The sequence below is a fragment of the Crocodylus siamensis genome, chromosome 1 (genome assembly GCF_052110815.1).
Source record: "Crocodylus siamensis isolate JL-2025a chromosome 1, ASM5211081v1, whole genome shotgun sequence".
Lineage (NCBI taxonomy): Eukaryota > Metazoa > Chordata > Crocodylia > Crocodylidae > Crocodylus > Crocodylus siamensis.
In genome coordinates, this window is record NC_143395.1 from 152,283,642 (window position 1) to 152,290,658 (window position 7,017).

Here is a 7,017-nt window from a genome sequence, read left to right on the forward strand (position 1 = left end):
CACTTAGCTGGGTGGATGGGATGGGGCTGCGGGTAGGTGGGGTGCAGCATCTGGTAGCAGGACAGGCGAGCAGAGCTGGGATCATGGGGCAGTGACAGCAAGGGACCAAGGTCTGGGGCAGAGTCATGATCCACCTCCACGCGTCCCTGTGATGGGTATTGGTTCTGTGGCAGTGGCCAGCCCCTACCACAGAACTGGCAGCCATTGCAGGGAAATGCAGGAAGTGAATCACAACTCTGCCCCAGGCCCTGGCCCCAGCCCCAGCCCCAGCCCCAGCCCCACCTGCCTGTTCTGCTCCTGGACACTGCTTCTTGCCCACTCACAGCCCCCTCCCATCTGCCTGGCCAAGTGCACCCTGCCTATGTGGTCCCAGGTGGGTCTTCATGGAGACCCTACCCACTTCATCTGGCAGCCCCATGGGGTAGGAAGGCCTGGGGCCAAATTGCATCAGTTGGCATCTCCTTTGCCCCCCATTGTGCTGGGCAGTGTAAACAGCCATGACAGGGGGCCAAGCCCAGATCAGCATCTTCCCTCCTCTCCCACAGGCTCTCAACAGATCACCAAAATTCCTTAAGTGGCCCTCCAGTCCAAATAATTGCCTACCCCTGCACTACAGCCTCTGCACTAAGCAGGCTGGAGCTTAATGATTGAGGTCAGGGTAGTCTTAGTTTTGGCTCAAAGTCAGCTGAGATTAAACTGCTTTCCATCCATTTGGTAGTTTAGCTCCACTCCAGTTGGAAGTTTCTTGGTAGTCAGATGTAGCATTGTGGTAAGGAATATTTGGAAGAGTGTTGGAGCAATGATGCAGCCTAGCTTAACTCCAATCTTAACCTGAAAGGGATCTGCGATAGATCCGTTGCTGAGAACCACCACTTGCATACCACAGGGTCAAAATAGGAAGTGCTAGTATTTTCAACAGGGTGAGTTATAATAAATGGTGCAGCAGTATCATTGCCTTATTAATAATAATGAGGACTATTTACTATGGAATCATGGCTTTGAAACTGCAGGTACAACCTCCAAAGCAAGCATAGGCTTTGCCCATACTGGCACTTTTCCCAGTGTTGGTCCAGCAGGTTTGCCAAAATCACTAAAGGAGTAGAGGACAGATTTCTAACCCTGTCTCATCCAATCTATATTACTGTTCCCTCCATTGCCACCGCTGGCACAGCTGTACCCATGCTACACTCAGCAGTGGGAATGTACTGTCATTTACTCATGTACCATGCACACCTTTGTCCCCCAAATCAGTCCTTTAATGTTGTGGTGGATGTCTTAAGCAGGAAGGTTGATTTTTCTTTGCTGGACTAGGAATATGCAGATCCTGTGATTTAATACTGCCAAAATGGCTTCCATTTGTCTCTGAGCCCAGCGAGCAGAAGGGGCAGAGGCCTGTATTAACCCTCTCATAGCTGTAACTATTGGATGAGCAGTGTAGTTTGTGCCTAAAGGAACATTTGATCTGCCGCAGGGCCAGTGAACTGCTGCATGCTGTCTGCAGTATCTTGATGACGCGACATGTGGTGTGGAAACAACACTTCATTCTGTAGTGGATATTATATAAAGAACTACTTATAGTAATGCAGTAATAGTCTTGCTGCTGCCTTTGCGAGAGTCTGTGGTCTAAGTCTGGTTCCTGCTGCCTCACCTAGACTGTCTCCTGGGATGCCCACTTCCTGGACAATCTAAGTTTCCGGGAGGAGTTACTCTGTGTCATACCATCACACATGACTGGAAAAACCTACAGAAAAAAGATGCCTTCAGAAAACAAAGTGCATGTTTTATTTGGGGGGGGGGGGGGTGTTTTATGGGAGAAAATGAAGTGCTGAAAACTCCCTGTGTACATGTTCGCATAGGCCGCATCCAGCTGAGTGTGGTTGTGCAGTGTGGCGCCACAGACACATGTGCAGTGCCACATACCATGCATTCAGCTGTTCTCTGCGCTGCAAGGGGGGCGGGGGGGAAGGGCTGACCCCTGCGCCAAAAAAAAGCAGAGCAGCACATGCGGGGGCAGCATATGCTGCTCAAAACTGGAGCCTGCCAGCCAGGCTGCACACAGCAGGATCACTGCTGCTGCAGCCCCAGCAGGCTCCCAGGACCTCAGATAAGGCTGCTGGGGCCAGCCCAGTGCAGGTCACAGCCCCCCCTACCCCACCTGGGGTAACTTGCTTCGTGCCAGAGGGCATGTGGCACAAGCTTCCCCAGGGAGAAACTAGTGGTGGCACAAGTTGTCCCACTGCTAATTGTCCCCAGGGAACCAAATGTCCACGCTCATGTGGATGCAGTCATAAGGACCAAGCTGAGCTGGTCTCAGACTTCGCAGGCTTTTGCTCTTACATTTTCACTCAGACATTATGTGGGAAAGTTGTTTGTGCTTTGACAAACAAAGTATTGTTTTTAAGACATTTGAAAATGTTCATTTCTTTGCTCCAGTGACTGCATAAAATGTGATTTTCTGTGAGGATTTGCCTTGAGCATTCTGACTATCATTTAAAGAGGGCATCCAGCATGTCTTGTTGATTATCACAGGGCTGCCACATGAAGCATAATTTGGTAGCAATTTTATGATGTACCCAACTAGAATAAAATGCTTGCTTTATTAAAAAGGAATGCACCCAAGGATGGTACAGTCAGACTTGGATACAAATGTTTCACAATAGCACACATTCTCATGAAATGATTTAGTGTCCCAGCTGGGATTCAGCTCCTTAGGACAATTTCAGAATTGTCATTTATTGACACGGGTTTATTTTCAGTTCAGAGAATGCCGACTTCTCAGGAAAGGAGGACAAGAGAAGAGAATGGTCTCATTCCCCCTCGTGGCTGAGGGGGGAGATATTTCGGGGAGAGTTTTTTTAGTTCTTTATCAAAGGCTTGTTCCGTAAGTGCAGAATAGGGGACCTTATTGCTTTCTTTTGCTTGGGGGATCTAAAACAATAAATTGCAAATGTGAATTGGACATGCATTTTATGTGAATCTTGTAAACTCTGCTGTTCAAGATCTTCATCACCTGTAAAACTTCACTAGCAGTGTTAAGCTTATGCACATCTGGAAAGCAACAGATGGCAATAATTTTCATTAAAAAAATCTGACATGGAAAAAGAGCATATGTTTTAGTAATATAGTGTCTTTTTGTAAATGGATGTTATTCCAAAGAGTAATTTTGATTAGTTGTTTTTCTATTTTGTTCAAGGTCTAAAGTGATCAGATATTTCCTTGGCAGCAAGGTACACATTTTCCAGTGACTGATTATCATAATAAAAAATGCTGGATCACCTTATTGGCTCTCTGTTTACTTTTGCACTTTTAGCAACTAATTCCTTATGCTTGATAAAAGGCAGCACTTATGGATCAGTATGTGCCTTTGTGACTTATCTACAGGACAGTATATGCCAGCAGGGGAACTTGTGGAACTGAAACTAAATGATTTACACAAATTTTAATTGTCAAACAGTGGAAATTAGATTTAGATTCCTACATAAGTAATTAACCAGCACCAGCGAAATACGAGCACAAGCAAGGGTGCTACGTTCATAACTGGAAATAGTGTAAAATCTAACTTATGAAATAGGAAAACTCAGTTCCTTTAGTATCATTCTTGCAGGAAGATGACCATATTTAATCAATTCTGAGATGAAGTCCCCCCTGCCCCTTTTAACATGGGGAGAAAAGCTCTTCATCATAGAACTGTGGGTGGGGGAGGGGGCTGCTGTGGCTCCAGCTCCACCCTAGGGTGGCCCTTGATCCTGCTTTATACCGGACTATCCTGTTTTTAAACGCTTTGTCCCCTGCCCATTTCGGAATGAGGAAGAACTGCAAAAAGTGCTCTTTTTCAGTTTATTGGTGGAAATGCATGTACATCATGCGTCCTCATGATTTTATTGGCTGTGCCTAGAGGTAGAAGGGTGCGCAGCCAGGAGGCAGGTGGCCTGGTTCCAAGCCAGCCAGGGAGGGAAGGAGGGACCTTTTTGTGGTGGTCCCACCTCTTGCCAGTGATTGGCCAAGGGAGCCAGTGGTACCCCCAGCCCCCCAAGGGGATGTGTCAGTGGCCACCCTACTCCAGCCTCTATCTGGGGTTAGAGCCATAGCCACAGCTGCTGCCTGGGTCCCCCTCCCTCTGCTGCCTCTACACCCTGACATCTCCCCTCTGCAGCATCTTCCCCCTATCTCCCCCCGCCAAACAGCCTCTGCTTCCTACCTACCCCTGCCCCCAACCCCTTACCAGCAGGCTGCGTCCTTGCTACAGCCTGGGGCACTGAGCACAGCTCTAGCCCAGCCCTGAAGCAGCGGGGTGCTGACCAGATGGCTGCTATGGGGCTAGGCTGGGGCGCTGCTTGGTGCCCAGTCTGTCAGTGCAGAGCAAGGGCAAGGGGGGAGGAGAGCGGAGAGGCTGGGGGAAGAGGAGGAGCAGAGTGGGGAGGGAGCCCAAGGCAGCAGAGGTGGCAGGGGGCAGACACAAGCAGAGGGCAAGTTGCTTAACCCCATCTGCCTTCCTGCTGCCTGCCTCGCTGCAGTGGTACAGGGATGAATTAAAGACAACCCTCCAATAATTAGATTATTTACATGGAAAATTATTTTTTAAATTATAAATTTCCATGTATCTTAAATTTGAGTGAATAGAGGATTAAAATGTTAAAAAGATTAGTACATATAGGTATGTATGCATGTGTGTGGACAAGGGTGGGATAGAGAAAATATAACCATTTCTTCTGCTTTGAAACTTGAGTCACACTCGAAAAAATGCCAACTTCTAATTTATATAATGTACACACACATAAATGCAACCATGAGTATTTTGTTTCAGTCTGCTAGAATTGGCTGTGTGCTTTATTATTTCTAGATTGGAAATTCAACTTAAAACATTTTGAAATTTCTCAACACTTGCAACATTTTTCTGAGAGACAGCCATTACTGATGCTCAGAAAATATTCAAGTTTACTTTCTCACACAACTGAAACCTTTTCTTCTGTTAGGACAAATGGGCTACTTCCATCCATTTGCTTTTTGTGGCCAGTGAAAATGGATCAAACATACTTTTATTGACTTGCTTAAGCATCCATTGGTACCCAAAACCAGCCATTCTCTCTGTAATGTTAACAAGCACACATTTAAAGTTAAACATATAAAGGGGGGATACGTAGGGCTGGGGCTTAGAGTGAACATGCTACTGAGTAGAGGCCATGGGCACGTGTACTTTTGTACACAGCGCAGTACATTCATATTCCTATTCTAATACTAGTCTGTGACTGCACCTGCAACACAAACAAAAATAACAGTAATAATCAAACCTCAACAAAGCTGCCTGGAAACAGATTAAAAAACATGATCTGCATACAGTAAGAATTTCTGATTTGTTTAAAGAAGTCACTAACTGAAGCTCAGCTATTGGCATTTCAAGTACTTCAGATCTGTGCATGGAACAGACCAACAAGGAGAGGAGTTCTTGGTGCCTTAGTGTTACCATTCTCCCTTTTCCCCTGAACTTTTAGGAAAGGCTTTTCATGTCCTGGGTCAGCATGGGGGAAAGGAGTTGTCAAGATAGGAGGAAGAGATGCCTAGCTGAGGGGAAACTGTCATTCCTACTTTAACCACATAGAAAATACCTGGAAAAGATCATGCAACCCCCTGTTGTGTCACCTTTATTAATGAACCCCCCTCTCAAAGGATCCCTTGGACATCCAAATCATTAAAGCCATGCCGGCAGAGAGCTTTGGAAGGAGGGGGCTGCAGGTGACCAAAGCTGAAACACAGATAGCCAGGGACACCTGGATGGAAAACTCTAGCTTCTCATGAATCTGCTAATTTGGGGGGAGAGCCCTGCAGTCTTCACTCTTGGGAAGCAAGCTGTAACATACACATCTCAACAGCTTGCTGGGGAAATTCTTGCAAAGAAAGCCTCATAAAAAGTTGCTTTGGCCTTATGTTAAGGCAAGAGTAAGACTGAAAATTATAGAAAGCAAGAAAAAATGCAAAAGCTAACTTCCTATAGCAATATTAATTCAGCTGCACTGCAGCATGTTTTTCTTTGAGGAGGGAGATAAGAGTATATGCTACATACGCAGGCCAATACAATGCCATGTAGACACTGAGAGAGAGAGTCGGGAATGCAATGTGAAGAAAGCTAAATTATTGTGAGACTTTGAACCTTTGCAATTCTTTACTTTTTGTAATTATAACAATGAAGTAAGAAAGTTGCACCACCACAGAATTTCTTTGGTTTAAATTGAGAATATATTTCTGGTGCTGAATGAAGTTAGAGACTAGGATTTTTTGGGGGTGATAATTTTATTGGGCCAACTGCATGGTTGGAATAAAGTTAGACAAGCTTTTGACTGCAGGATATTCTTCATCAGGTCACCCTGATATCACCCCCAAAAAATCCTTGGAATATTTCATGGACTATCATGGCTACAACATCGCTCTAACACTACCTTAGCATGGAAAGCCCCAATTCAATAAAGGATCCTTTCCCACTTCAGCAAAACAGTTAAAAGTGTGCCATTGACTTCAGTAGAATTCAAACGGAAGTGTTCTTCTGGTGAAGTCAATGGAATGAATCCCACATTTCAAGTTAAGCATGCAGTTATATACTTTGTTGGATCATGGGCCAGATCCAGCCTGTGTAGCTCTGGCATCCTTCTCACAGTTTGGGAACTTTGGCAGTAGGAGCGGGTGGCAATTAACACTGCCACCCCTTCTCCGTTGTCAAACTTTCAAGCCTTGCACAGCTGAATTGCGGTGGGCTACTGCCATGAGGCTGGATTGGGCCTTGGCTGTGCTTGCCCTACTACTGGATTGGGGTGCACCCTGCATGCTGAAGCAGGCCCACCAGCTGAATCCACGCCATGGACAGACCTGGCACCACCCATCCAGCCAGTGTGGCTAGAAGTTTGGGCACCTGGCAAAGTAATTACAAAATTGGTTTTGGATATTGTTTCATTGGGCTGAATGAGACAGGATAGGAGCAGATTGTATTATCATTGTGATTGCATCACTTGGTAGCTGATAAAGATAGAA